Below are 16,254 nucleotides of genomic sequence, written 5' to 3'. Positions count from 1 at the left end.
AAATTTAATGTTCAGTAAAAAAAATTTCTTAACTGCCTTTTAAAAAATTGCTTCGGTGATTTTAAGATCACTTATACATCACGCACTAATATAAAAATTTATTCATTCTTTTAAAATCCCGAAATTTTTTTCCAAAATTATATAATTGCTTAACATATACTCAGATCGTACTTGGTAAAATAATTTGTGCATATATGATTTACATGACACTTGATATATTAATATGTAAGCACTAGCATAGAAAATTATTATGTTTTCACGATTTGCTAGACGGAATCTTTCTTGAACATGCTTTTGATTCGAGACCGAATTCTTAATTCGACACAAAAGTCAGCAACCTCGATCAAAATGGGAAGGGGACGAGAAATTTTTTTCTCCCTCCTAAAAAGAGGACTTCCCCCTTCGTTATGTACTACATCGGCGGGAAAGGTGGAAACTCTATAAGGGAAACAGGTTCCTCGTAAGCTTTAAAATGCTGTATCGTTCAGTTGACGTTTAGATTTCTCACTCTTCCCTTCTATCTTTCTCTTTCTACTTTCTCCTTTTTTTTATAGGTGAGCCGTACGAAGAGACGCGCGATGTTCCCGACTTCTCTACATGCTCAATGTTTATCACGTGTGCGTTTACGTGCGTGCACGTACACGTAAACACTATATAGTCTCTGTACAATCAGACGTATTAATGGCATATTCAAGATAAAGCATTTCAATAATATTAATGTAAGTTGATAAATCAAAACGAGAAAATTTTTGGCTTTTTCGCAATTGCAAGTACAATTTCAATGCAATCATAATCTTCAATGTATAATTCGAGAAATATTTCACGACGTGCAATTTGTTTTGCGTTTTGCAAAACAATTCGCAAAAAGATTAATCCATACAATTAATTATGTAAACGAGAAGTGCGCTTCTTTTGGTTTATATTAAGATTTATATCACTGCATGCAAATATGCCGTGCATCATTAATGCGATCAACCGACCCAACCGTTCTATTTATAGGCGTAACAGTACGACCTCGCCCTTTGCGTCGCGTTACAAGGTCATTGACCTCTGATCAATGATCAGCTACCTGCTGATACATTGTTATCGACACAATAAGTATAAGAAGTATCTTCCTTCTGGTGACCGAGCATCGAAAAATGCATATAGCACCTCCTCAACCGAATCAAGTGCAATTATTCCTTATAGCTGAAAGAGCGTTAAGCCCTCTTTTTATTCTTTTTTTCCTTACCCTTCCGAATTCGTTCTACTTTTCAGCGCTTTTCAATACTGACCATGATCACTGACCGTAATACCTATTACTGACTTGTGAGTAACAGGTGTTATATACATATATATAGGTCGTGAAATGAAGAACCAATAAAATTCAGTTGAAATATAGGTCACGTAATATAATTTGCTTCGGAGAAGGATTTCGAACAATCAATCCTACATTTTACAGTAATATCGTGCTATATAACAATGATAATTATTATAATAAATATAATATAATTATACAAATTATTAGTTAAAATAAACTACTAGAGCCTGAGCTGGTTTAATGTACTCTATTGTTTTCAATTCTTTATTACTATTACTTTATTAACATTACTTTATTAACATATGTTTCGGCCCTTAGAATTTGGCCATCTTCAATGTACAATTTAATCTAAACGCATCATTAATTCTAAACGCAACTCCATGTTTTTTTAAATTTATGTTTGTTAATTGTGTTAATTGTATTGAAATTGAACAATTTTCACTATCGTCATAATGAATGTTTTAAAGAAATTGACATTAATTAAAAACAAGAATTTTACTCAATCTAAATCAGATTGTGAAATTAATAGCATTGAAGTATATACGTTATAGTTTCATTCTTCTTTTTTAATTTATTATTAACAATTAGTACCTTTGACTATGGGCCACTTTTTCCAACGTCTGTTAACTCTACCAATGATTAGATGATTAGAATAGCCACATGAATAATTAAATATTGCAATTGAAGGAAAAAATTTCTCATAAATATTATATATAATATAATAATATAGTGTTAGTATATATTGCAAAATCTTTTTTTACAGTCAATTTCTATACATTTTTGATCAATATACTAAGATTTTAGGATTGACAACATATACAAATTTCGAGTTTTTTAAGTTGGCTATTCTGAAAATACTAACTAAACTCGGTTAACAGATGTTGGAAAAAGTGGCCCTATGTAAAGCCAGCAGCACACGGCACGATTTTGCTTACTGGATTGATTGCGAGCTAATAAATTAAGCCAGCGGCACACGGTACTTTTTTGCTTACTGGATCGATTGCGAGCTAGTAAATTACTAAAAATACTGTATGCTGTATGGTGCATTTCTAGTATTTTACTAGCTCGCTCATTTCATTTTCAATGTGACAGCTGTGTAAATATCAATATTTTTGTCAAGAGAATTATGAAACTGGAAAGAAAATTTAATAAACACGTTACATAAGATGATATTGAAAGAACTCTTAAATTTTAATTAAAGCTTTTATTATAATGTTTTAAGAATATAATTATATATATTTTAAATGATAAATATTTTATTTTATTTTTATTTTGTGGCGTTCAAGAGCCAGGAGCCCGGTAGGAAATATCGCATCCTTGGTCTTGATTAAAAGGGCCATTCACCTTTTAACGGATTCGTCTTTTCTGATGGAAAATCGCTCTAGACCTTCCTACCACTTATAATTTGGTTTAGATGCGTTAGAAACAGCACAAGTAACAGCTGTATCAAGCATATGTGCTTCAACGCGAGCTTACAAGGAGCGTTAATTTACAATTTCAGAATATAATTACAAAAAGTTAATTATTAAGTTATTATGTCACACACACAATACATTATTTAAATAATATTTTAATCAATATTGTAGAGTTCTATGTTCAATACAAATGTAACCATGTATTTGCCAACTATTAACAAAAAGATAAAAAGATAAAAGGATTCTAAGAATATTATCATTTTTGAAAGCTTAATCATTTGTAGCACTCAAGAAAAATAAAGAAAGATAGATAATGTATCGCTTTCATGAAAGAGAGCGAGATATCATAATGACAAATTGTAACTTCTTCAAATCATTTTTTCAGCTAAATAATTATAAATACGTTAGGTTTATTTATCAGAAATTTAATGTTAAAATAGAGTTTCTTACATTGTTAATTGTGGTTAGCATCATCAAATAGCGTCGGACTAAGACGAGTTTCTTTCTCCAACCGCATAATTTTGGGCCAGCGAGTTTTTTTTGTGACTTTGAAAATCGGTGGAGTACCGTGCGAGTTGTGCGCTCGCCCCGGCAACGCAGCTCGTCGACCGGGTTGCAATAAAAAATAAGCGAGTATCCTACACATAGGGCGTGGGTTTATCTGCATTAGACGAGTGTCGACGCGCAAACCGGTTGCGCGTCGGTTGGTTCGGAATGTGCCATCATGACATGGCGCGGTTGCCACATGTGTGTGTATGCGTGGTTCTTTTCAAATCTATTCGCTTACAACTGCACACTACTGCCTGCTGCTTCTTTACTTCGCCGATAATTTGGATTTTCGGGCTCCGAAAAAATTAACTATACAATGCGTAATCTCTCATATCATTTCATAGATAATTATTATAGATAATTATAGATAACATTACAGATAATTATCTGTGTTTGAAGATACAGACTGATAATTATAGATAATATTACAGATGATTAACTGTGTTCAAAGATACAGACTATCTATCTATTTGAGTTCTTTGTCTTTTTCTTATTGACTGCAAAACTATATAAATAATTATTCATCATGACTATTGCTTAAAAAAATTAAGATTCAGAATTTAAAATATCAATATGCGATATCAAAGCAAAATAAAACACGTTTTACCGTATCTAATAAAGCAACATAAAATGAAAGAGAAATTTCAGATTAATACAGATTGATAAATTAATGTAATCTTTTCGAACTCGTCATCTTTGTTACCCTGGAATATAGATAGTATTTGCAGAAGGTATTTTGATTATTCTGGCAATTCCAAACATGTTTTCAATACTTGATCTATCTAGTAACAATTCTGCTATAAAATTTTAGGAATTCTTCGCAAACTCATTCTATTTCAAAATTGCTGCCCAAATTTTTACCCCTTGTCAAACATCTTATAATAGCAATAGTGAAATAACGGTTGGTTTCAGGTATACATTTTTTGCATTTTTCTCAAGCACTTTTCATTTCAGAATAATATCAGGTACTATTCTGAAAGTTTACATGCTAAAAAGATCAATGAAAGACCGAGTTCTAGGACTCGGATTGGTCTTAACATCTGCCACAAAATTCATTCTTATAGTATTGCAAATTTATTAATTTTTCACAGTGGAATAGTATTCATTATATATATTAATTTATAAACATTTAATTAAAGCATTTAATCCTATCTTTAAATATTTTTGAGACAAATTAGAAATACTTATTTTTTATCGATGAAACATTCAAAACTTAATTTTGGCAGTAGAAAAAGAATTGATTGTTACAAGCTTACATGTAGAAATTGATATAAAAACAAACGCAATCTTTTACGTATAACTTGTCTACAATAATTAGTTTCATATATTTGTGTAAATAAAATAATTAACAAATTGTTAAATAGAATCCAAATTTGAGTTGTTAAAAAAATAATATAAAATCCTCGCCTACCAAAAGCAAAAATATAGTAATTTAGGAAAGCAGGAGGCTGAAAATAGACAAAAATGTGATACTTTAATAGGGACAGATTTTAACAAAGGGGTGCAAGTGAAAACCTAACCATTGACCAACAGATCAAAAGCATAGCAGAACCTCAGCAGGCTGAGATATAAAGAGCAATGAAAAATGTCTTTCTGCAAAATTCTTTTCTTAGAAAACAGAGCGAAACAAAAGTAACCTTAGGATATAAGGTCCGGGTATAGGGTTCAATTGCCTTAATGCGAAAAAAAGGTTTTTGGCATCTATTTTCGTTTGTAGAGTATCCTGATATTATATCCTTCTGATCTACCATAAAAAAAAGCATTTTTCTATTATGATTCCATAGAATATGTTTAATACACAAAATACTTGAAAAATTCATTATTAACTGTTAATGCAGATATATTTGCCTTCAAATATTTTACATAATAAGATCAAAATTTTTAATTTTATTCAAAGTATTGCTTTGCTTAAGTGCTCTTTTCCAATCAAAAGTAAAAAATTTGCAACTGAGATAATTTACAACAAAAAAACTTTGATTAAATCTCCTTCAAAATTTTGCTTTTATATATAGATATTTTATTCTTAATCAGCATATTAAACAAAGGCCTCTATTAGGTCTAATGAGATAATCTCTGGAGCAAAAATATATAATGCAATTGCCATTTTTAAATAAATTTTGTTTAAATTTAATATAGTAAAACAAAGTACCGTATACCTGACTGAACAGAGCTTCAGAGAATATCCAGGACCATCCATGGCTTAAAATTATTTCTATACCGTCTTTTTATGCCTACCTACACTTTTCCCTTGGCTTCTTAGAATGAATGGTATGTTTTCAACGATCTATCTAGGAATGTATAGTCAAGTGCATTAATATTGTCCAATATGCATTTACATTTAACAACCAAATTTCTCTGTAGTACTTAAGAATCATGAAGAATCTCATTTGCATGATTAATTGCACAGTTTAACCTGCAAAGAAAACAAAAATTGATAAATCATGTATTGTAAGATATTATTGTAAATGCGAACACATTAAACTTTATCAACGCATCTAATTATATACAAAATCTTCAATTTCAATACATTTCAAACTTACCCAAGTTATAATCCTGCAGCCAATTCCAATTCATAATCGTGGCACACGTGATACATCAACGGCCAAAAAAAGTTTGTTTTCTCATTGCATCTATAATTATATATATATTTCATTAGAAATCATGTAAATAATGACATAAATAAGTAATAATAACATAAATAAATAAAAGTAAATACTTTCGATAAAATAAGTTTTTTTGTTGTGTTACATGTATAGTCCAATCAGTTTGTTCTATTTCTCTAGTGAAAATAGACCTAAAACAATTTATAAAAACTTATCTAGATAGCACAGCATATACAAAAGATGTCCAGAGGATTTATCGAAGATGCTTTTGGGACAACAGAACATCCTTTGAATGTATTTTCGACATGTGTGCTGTGTGGATTATTACGAGCCAAAAAATCAATCTTTGATATAAGTTACCAATCTATACTATCGAATATTTGGCGAAAGTTTGTTTCAACACAGTACTCGCACGATCTGCATATTTTGGTCAATATCAGTCCATTTTCAAACTAATGTCTACCTGCACCATTGAGCTCTGTAAAATATACTAGGCATCGATCATGTAATTTTTCTCTAAGAGCGAAAACGTGAATAATGAAAACTTTTATATGAATTCGACAATTTTATTGATTGAATTCACGTGAAATTTTCACTTTTCACGTTTCCGCTCCTAAAGAAAAATTACATGATCGATGCCCTGGAAAGATCTTTCGCATAAAGCCCTTATCAGACCCATTGAAAATTGAAGATTAAAGATTAAAATTTGACCAATCAAAACAAAAGGAGTTAAATTTCTTTATCCTGATTTATCAAATTTCAATCTTCAATTTTTAATCTCAATATTCAATGCGTAGTCCGATACGGTCATAAGAGCCAATATGTAGTTTCGGGCAAAGAAGAGCAGCAATAGTAGTCGGTACTCCTTCCACATTTACACCGTGCCTTTAACATTTATACCGTGCCTTCCACATTTATACCGTGTATAGTAGAAATAAAACAATGATATATAATAAAATCATTCCTATTCTTTCAAAGCTCTTTCCAGAATGTCATATAGCTCAATGATTTAAGCCAGCGGCACACGGTACGTTTTTGCTTACAGGATTGATTTGGATACAGGATTAAACTAGTAAGTTACTATAAATACTGTATGCTGTATGGTGCATTTCTAGTATTTTACTAGCTCGCAATCAATCCAGTAATGGCTTATGCTTTATGCTTCGGTCTTAATCTTAATCTTAAGAGTTGATAACGTAGAATGCCATAAGGGCGTTTATACTTCCCTAGTCTTAATCTTAGTCTTAAGCCAAGAGCACAAGCTTTTACATAAAGCATAACGCATAAGCATAAGGAAATTGATTGGTCTATATATAAGCATAAGCAAATGCATAAGGAAATGGACCAATCAATTTCCTTATGCTTATGCGTTATGCTTTATGCAAAAGTCTGTGCTCCGGCCAATAATCTTAATCTTGGAAAGATCCCATCTTTTAACTTTAGTCCCTAATGTCCTAAGGCCGAGCCAATGAGGTAAGTCTGACGTCCGACGCAGCACGAAACCGCGCGAAATAATGGTTTTCGATTCTTGTAAAATACAAAAATGAGTGATGCTGATTTAATTGAATGTGTCCAACAATTCGATGTTGTTTGGAATAAAAAAAATCCAAATTATAAAAATAAATTAATGGTTAGGTTTTGTTACATTTGCACATGCGTAGTCCGAATTTCCAGGGAAGCATAAACGAGTCCTTAAGATTAAGTTAAGACTAAAACTAAGATTAAGATTAAGATCGAAGCATAAACCAACCATAAGCAAAAACGTACGTGCCGCTGGCTTAACATACTGGGCTGCGTTTCACCCCTGATGCGCTTATGCTGGATTCACACTAAGTTCGATTTCCAACGTACAATGTCCGATATCCAATAGGAGAGCTTGTTTTATATAAAACAATCTTTCTTATTGGATATCAGATGTTGAAAATTGGACCTAGTGTGAATCCAGCAATAAAAGTGCATAAAATATATAGTGTATGTAACGTAAACTATAAATCTTATGCGCGTCTATGCGCATCATACGTGAAACAAAACGCAGCTCTGGAGAGAACCTGGAGAAAGGAATGAAGCTGGATAAAAGAGAGTGCTATAGGCTTAGTTTACCGATTGTTTAGTACGCGTACCAAGTACTAAATCTGCTTCTTTGATTGGCGTAGATTTTACACTAAACGATTTATACCTATCGGAGAAGCAGATTTAGTACTTGGTACGTGTACCAAACAATCGGTGTAAACTAAGGCCGGCGTCACATAGAACCCGTAATCCGTAATCCGCACCGAAAGTCCGCAAAAGTTACTAGGGATTGCGTCCGTAACGTTACGTGTGTTTTATCTCCTTGTGTCCCATGGAGCCGTAATTCCATGAAATTTCCGTAAAAGTTACTAAAAGTTACTAGTTATTACTAGTAATGCTTTTTTTAATTTTATTTATTTAACTAAATTTGACGATTTAATTAAAATTTTTGTTAAAATTATAATATATTCTGTAGTTTTCTTATGAATAAAATACAAATAAACAATTATAATTTGTTAAATAAAAAATAGTAATACCGTTACGTGTGTATTTACGGCTCCATGGGACACAAGGAGAAAAAACATACGTAACGTTACGGACGCAATCCCTAGTAACTTTTGCGGACTTCCGGTGCGGATTACGGATTATGGGTTCTATGTGACGCCAGCCTAATAGCGTTTTCGATTATACAGGATTTGAACGACCCAAGATTGGTTAATGACGTCATTGCAACCTCTCCACCAATGAAAGACTTGCATTTATAGTAAAATAGTGATTGATCAACCCTAGATCGTTCAAACCCCGTTTATTCGAAAACGCTATAAGCCATATTGCCGGGACACGTCTGTCTTCCTCGCAACGTTTTTGAATGGCTAGTAATTATTATCTGTATTGTAAAGCTCGAATTAAAAACATTTTCCGAGAAATTACATCTTTTAGGCCGTTTCAACCAACGTGGTTTAATAAATTAAACCCTACTGACATTCGGTTATTTTAACATAACCTGAATATTGGTTTCTACCAATTATTTAACGACGTTTAAATATCTGTAAACCGAGTTTAAGTTAAACGGTCGATCTCGACTGTTTAAAGTAATTAAACGCCGGTTTTAAGAAATGTTACTAGCAATACTCTATTTTTATTTCTATATATCATATCATCAAATATGTATCCTAACCTTTATTGGATATCATTTTGTCAAAACTCAACACTCAACACTCATTGACAGTGTTTAACACGTTATAGATACGTCTAAAATAATTGTAAAGAATAATTATTATTATTTTGTTGATATGATGGCGTAATTTAATTCTTTGTGGTCCTCAAATTCTGATGATGAAAATATTGAACAATTTGAACGAAGAAAAAAATTTAAACAGTGAGTTAATTATTTTGAAACATTAGATAACGTTGAATTTATAATGCGATTTAAATTAAGTAATGATTTGGTATAATTAATATTGGAACATGTTAGAGAAGAGTTAGAATTTTTGACAAATAAGTAAATTCTTTAGTATTATTTTATAATTATAATTACAAGTTTAAATTATATATATATTTCCTAGAAATAATGCAGTATTTCCTATGTAGCGATTATTATTAACACTACCCCATACGGAACAAAAAGCTCTAATGGATATCCACTAGATGGATGTCCATCATGGAGATTCGAAACCTCTATTAGATGTCTATGTAATCTCCTATAAATGTCTACTAGACATCCACAGTTCCGCATTACATACCTTCATTCGACATCCATTAAATATGTTCATAGATATCATATGGAGCAATCATAGATGTTCCATAGATATTTCATAGAGCTGATAGATTGTAGTTTCAATTCGTCATTAATAAAATTATTTGGAAGTAAAGTCACAAATATGATTGCGAGATAGTCTTGTTTATATAGGTGTTAACAGAATGTCACGACTGTGAGACAGTCGAGAACTGTGAGGTCGGCGTCACATAGAACCCGTAATCCGTAATCCGCACCGAAAGTCCGCAAAAGTTACTAGGGATTGCGTCCGTAACGTTACGTGTGTTTTATCTCCTTGTGTCCCATGGAGCCGTAATTCCATGAAATTTCCGTAAAAGTTACTAAAAGTTACTAGTTATTACTAGTAATGCTTTTTTTAATTTTATTTATTTAACTAAATTTGACGATTTAATTATGTGACGCCAGCCTCAGGCTGGCGTCACATAGAACCCGTAATCCGTAATCCGCACCGGAAGTCCGCAAAAGTTACTAGGGATTGCGTCCGTAACGTTACGTATGTTTTTTCTCCTTGTGTCCCATGGAGCCGTAAATACACACGTAACGGTATTACTATTTTTTATTTAACAAATTATAATTGTTTATTTGTATTTTATTCATAAGAAAACTACAGAATATATTATAATTTTAACAAAAATTTTAATTAAATCGTCAAATTTAGTTAAATAAATAAAATTAAAAAAAGCATTACTAGTAATAACTAGTAACTTTTAGTAACTTTTACGGAAATTTCATGGAATTACGGCTCCATGGGACACAAGGAGATAAAACACACGTAACGTTACGGACGCAATCCCTAGTAACTTTTGCGGACTTTCGGTGCGGATTACGGATTACGGGTTCTATGTGACGCCGGCCTGAGACAGTCGAGAACTGTGAGGCCGGCGTCACATAGAACCCGTAATCCGTAATCCGCACCGGAAGTCCGCAAAAGTTACTAAGGATTGCGTCCGTAACGTTACGTGTGTTTTTTCTCCTTGTGTCCCATGGAGCCGTAAATACACACGTAACGGTATTACTATTTTTTATTTAACAGATTATAATTATTTATTTGTATTTTATTCATAAGAAAACTACAGAATATATTATAATTTTAACAAAAATTTTAATTAAATCGTCAAATTTAGTTAAATAAATAAAATTAAAAAAAGCATTACTAGTAATAACTAGTAACTTTTAGTAACTTTTACGGAAATTTCATGGAATTACGGCTCCATGGGACACAAGGAGATAAAACACACGTAACGTTACGGACGCAATCCCTAGTAACTTTTGCGGACTTTCGGTGCGGATTACGGATTACGGGTTCTATGTGACGCCGGCCTGAGACAGTCGAGAACATGGTGACATTCTGTTAACACCTACATAAACAAGACTATCTTGCAATCACATTTGCACGATAATTCAAGTTCGAGTTAGTTTCACTAGGACCAAAAAATGAGATATACATAACCATCTAAAACCTTTATGATTCATGACAACTCGACGCTGTCTTGTATTGCTTGAGTTAAATTCATTGAATTTGTTGAGTTTAATAAATATAATTATATACATATAAATATATATATATATATATAATTATATCTATTAAAGAGGTATACCAACATACATACCAACATTATTTGTTTCTTTCATAGACTGATTTGCAGTTGACATTTTTTTATTACAATAAAATTTGCTCAATAAACTCAACAAATTCAATGAATTTAACTCAAGCAATACAAGACAGCGTCGAGTTGTCATAAATCATAAAAGTTCTAGATGGTTATGTCTATCTCATTTTTCGGTCCTAGTGAAACTAACTCGAACTTGAATTATCGTAAACACCCATTATCATAAAAAAAGAAAAAGATTTCAAATTTTTGTCACCTTTAATCCCAGATTACACAGTAAATTCGCAAAGTATTTTTCAAGTTTTCTTTTTTCCTGAATTATAATTCTTTAGGAATTCATAGAAGAATACTATAAGAATGATTCAGGAAGTTACATGCACCATAAATGGAATTCTTGAAAATTTCTTGGAGTATTTATATAATATTATTCTATACCAACAGATATGTGTACTTTATGAATTCAAGAGAAATAGTTTTAGAATAAATAACGATTACAAAATACTTACGAAACACCAATTAGTAGTAAAATTACACCAATATTATAATTTTACTCAATATCACTCAACAATGTAAGTGCACTATAACAGGTAGGTATTTTTGACACTATTTATCTTAAAAGTACAACGAAAACGCAATTTTACTTCAAAGTAACGGAGATAATGACTACGTTTATATGGCCCGATTTATTACACCGATGTTATAACTGCTAACGTTAAATATCGTGTGAACTCTATTTTACAATGAAGTTACTACATCGAGTTCTTGAACGTGATTGGTAAGCATAACAGTAAATGCGAAAGCAGATCTGCACAACTGATTGGAGAAAAGACTGTCCCTGTATATAAGTTTGGGTAATTATGCAGAATACCCACGTCACCTCCGATTTTGACCCAACTGGTCTCATTCGATGCGTTTTTTCTTTTAAAAAAACTTTTTCCTTTTACTAAATTGTCGCTCTGTCCCAGGAGACGAGATATTAAGCGTCAAAGTTGACGACTTTTCAGGTTAAAAAACCTGTCACTTTGACGAATTATAGCGATGTGAGCATACACTGCGGTCAGGCGCTCATGCGATGTAACAGAATTGTGCGCGAAGTATAAAATATATTTCCGATAATCATTAATTGCAAGTCGCAAACCCATATAAAATAGTATAATTATGGACCTTGCTTTGCGTAGACACAGGGTATTCCGCCCCCCCTGCGGGGGCGGACCCCCTGTGTCTACGCAAAGCAAGGTCCATAATTATACTATTTTATATGGGTTTGCGACTTGCAATTAATGATTATCCGCGCACAATTCTGTTACAACGCATGCGCGCCTGACCGCAGCGTATGCTCACATCGCTATAATTCGTCAAAGTGACAGTTTTTTAACCTGAAAAGTCGTCAACTTTGACGCTTAATATCTCGTCTCCTGGGACAGAGCGACAATTTAGTGAAAGGAAAAAGTTTTTTTAAAAGAAAAAACGCATCGAATGAGACCAGTTGGGTCAAAATCGGAGGTGACGTGGGTATTCTGCATAATTACCTAAGTTTGTTCGCGTCGCATGCTCCAACATGCTTCTACACGCTTCAATAATATGCGTCAATCTATAGCAATACTAAACACAATCTGCACGGTCGATTTTGGTAAGCTGAATATGACAAAACTCATCAGGTCTGTTCTTCATAGCTGAACTGGCTGCATCGTCTGAAGCCAAGCCAACAATATGGCCAGTAGCACTGTCAGCACTGCTGCCCACATCATTGAGTTCTATAACATACTGGAGCCCATTGAGTAAAAAGAAACAGGAGGGAGCATATACTAGCCAGGACTAGGTAAATCCGCGGACGGATGTACGTCATGGCAGCCATCTTGAGCGACCACTTTTTGAAAGTGAGAGGGAATGCTCGAGCATTGCGGCAAGCGGCATACCGTACGCCGTACGCATTAATATGCAGTGTATAGTCTTTTATGCAACAGTGTATGGAAATAAACGATCAAAATAGTATACTGTAGAGCTTGTGGCATAACAGCAGCAGCTCGAAATCATGGAATAACGTTTCATCGGTTAGTATTATCAACAATAATGAGATTTTTATTTTGGAGATTATAATCATATGTATAGTATTGCGAAATTGTAGATTCACAATAATTACTAAATAATTTTCACTCACAAACAGGTTTCCGAAAAATCCGGATCAAAGAAATGCATGGATAAATTTTTGTAAGGACGAAGGATTTAATATAAATTTAGATTTTAGATTTTAACATTGCTCTTATGGAAATACTGCACGAGTGCAATCTCAATGAAAAACGCTATTAAAATTTGGTATTATTGTTGCATATTATAGTTATTTTCTTTTAATTGTACATTATTTCCTAATTAAACATAACAAGTCATTCAATATTGGCGCCCTTGAGCGGCCATCTTGAGCGACCACTTTATATAGTCACTTCCGTCCGCACTTTTAAGACCAAACGCTCCCTCCTGTTTCTTTTTACTCAATGCTGGAGCCAGTGATGCGCTGTCGTGGGAATAAAGTTGCGTTTGCGCACTAAGCAAACGCTTTGAACCCTCAGTAATTCACTCTCTTCTTTCACAATATCAACTGATTTCAATTGTAATTGATTATAATGCACTATAATTAAGGCACTAGATATGTAGGTATTCTCATCCGCCATTTTGGTTCCTACTAGATGGAGAATTATAGCGTATATAGTATAGTATAGCGTACATGTGTAATGGCTGGTTTATGCTTCGGTCTTAATCTTAATCTTAGTCTTATGGCTGGTTTATGCTTCGGTCTTAATCTTATAGCGTTTTCGATTATACAGGATTTGAACGACCCAGGGTTGGTTAATGACGTCATTGCAACCTCTCCACCAATGAAAGACTTGCATTTATAGTAAAATAGTGATTGATCAACCCTGGGTCGTTCAAATCCTGTATAATCGAAAACGCTATTAATCTTAGTCTTAGGGCAGTATTCATAGTCCGTTCTTATATTCAAAATCGTCTTAAGCACGGACTTATATTCGCTCTCTTCGTCATACATAGATTGTGTCTGACGAAGAGAGCGAATATAAGTTTGTGCTTAAGACGATCTTGAATATAAAAACGGACTATGAATACCGGCCTTAGTCTTAACTTAATCTTAAGGACTCGTTTATGCTTCCCTGGAAATTCGGACTACGCATGTGCAAATGTAACAAAACCTAACCACTAATTTATTTTTATAATTTGGATTTTTTTTATTCCAAACAACATCGAATTGTTGGACACATTCAATTAAATCAGCATCACTCATTTTCGTATTTTACAAAAATCGAAAACCATTATTTCGCGCGGTTTCGTGCTGCGTCGGACGTCAGACTTACCTCATTGGCCCGGCCTTAGGACATTAGGGACTAAAGTTAAAAGATGGGATCTTTCCAAGATTAAGATTAAGACTAAAGGGCGGTATTCATAGTCCGTTCTTATATTCAAGATCGTCTTAAGCACGAACTTATATTCGCTCTCTTTGTCAGACACAATCTATGTGTGACGAAGAGAGCGAATATAAGTCCGTGCTTAAGACAATCTTAAATATAAGAACGGACTATGAATACCGACCTAAGATTAAGACTAGGGAAGTATAAACGCCCTTATGGCATTCTACGTTATCAACTCTTAATCTTAATCTTAGTCTTAGGGCGGTATTCATAGTCCGTTCTTATATTCAAGATCGTCTTAAGCACGAACTTATATTCGCTCTCTTCGTCAGACACAATCTATGTGTGACGAAGAGAGCGAATATAAGTCCGTGCTTAAGACGATTTTAAATATAAGAACGGACTATGAATACCGCCCTTAGTCTTAACTTAATCTTAGGTCGGTATTCATAGTCCGTTCTTATATTTAAGATTGTCTTAAGCACGGACTTATATTCGCTCTCTTCGTCACACATAGATTGTGTCTGACAAAGAGAGCGAATATAAGTTCGTGCTTAAGACGATCTTGAATATAAGAACGGACTATGAATACCGCCCTTAAGGACTCGTTTATGCTTCCCTGGAAATTCGGACTACGCATGTGCAAATGTAACAAAACCTAACCTAACCTAACCACAAATTGTAATAGATCCCGGTGCTGCAAATTATAGTGAATGTTAAAATGAATCGTCAGCGGCAAAAAACTTTAATGTTTGGAATGGCACTTTTGTTATCAAGTGCCTATGCAGCATGTGTATTATTAAGAAATTAAAAAAAAAATAAAAGAAAACCACGGAGATACGCTGTTCGGCCACTGAATCGAAAAAGACACGAAACTGGTCATTTCTTTTCTTTAATGAAAGATATGCTGAATATTGAATACGATCAGGAACAATTTTTTAAATATACACGGATCGAAAACCATTATTTCGCGCGGTTTCGTGCTGCGTCGGACGTCAGACTTACCTCATTGGCCCGGCCTTAGGACATTAGGGACTAAAGTTAAAAGATGGGATCTTTCCAAGATTAAGATTAAGACTAAGATTAAGACTAGGGAAGTATAAACGCCCTTATGGCATTCTACGTTATCAACTCTTAAGATTAAGATTAAGACCGAAGCATAAACCAGCCATAACACGTCAATTATTAAAAATGATTCAGGACTTTTTTCGACTCATTTTTTGGCAAGGAATAACGCTATGTACTTAGTGGGCAGTCTTTAAGTGTCACCCTGTATACGCTATAATTCTCCATCTAATAGGAACCAAAATGGCGGATGAGAATACCTCATAGACTTATATAAATAGACCCAGCGTTCTGTGAGGGGAGTTGTCCGCGTCTTCTAAAGGACAGAATGATACGCAGTAAGGTGCTGTCTCCGTCACTTGCTGGTCTGGAGGGGGAACGTCGACAACGTTGAGGGGAATTAAAAGGCGCGCGTACCGCATTTATACATGCCTTTTAATTCCCCTCAACGTTGTCGACGTTCCCCCTCCAGACCAGCAAGTGACGGAGACAGCACCTTACTGCGTATC

At 33.6% G+C, this 16,254-nt stretch overlaps 1 long non-coding RNA gene across 2 annotated transcripts; it reads right to left on the bottom strand.

The window, feature by feature from the left end:
- Positions 1–1,365: 1,365 nt before the first annotated feature.
- LOC105673636 (uncharacterized) lies at positions 1,366–15,013 on the bottom strand. 2 transcript variants are annotated; one of them, XR_010891242.1, is made up of 4 exons: positions 14,862–15,013; positions 12,794–14,698; positions 5,805–5,894; positions 1,366–5,677 (listed from the first exon to the last, which is right to left on the bottom strand). It is a non-coding gene; the product is annotated as an uncharacterized lncRNA (long non-coding RNA). The 2 variants fall into 2 exon arrangements; XR_001100989.2 differs by lacking the exons at positions 12,794–14,698; positions 14,862–15,013 and adding an exon at positions 5,981–8,173.
- Between the last annotated feature and the right edge of the window lie 1,241 nt (positions 15,014–16,254).

This window comes from Linepithema humile, chromosome 7 (assembly GCF_040581485.1).
Source record: "Linepithema humile isolate Giens D197 chromosome 7, Lhum_UNIL_v1.0, whole genome shotgun sequence".
NCBI lineage: Eukaryota > Metazoa > Arthropoda > Insecta > Hymenoptera > Formicidae > Linepithema > Linepithema humile.
The sequence above is the reverse complement of the archived record's forward strand: the minus strand, read 5'-3'. Positions and strand labels throughout refer to the sequence as shown.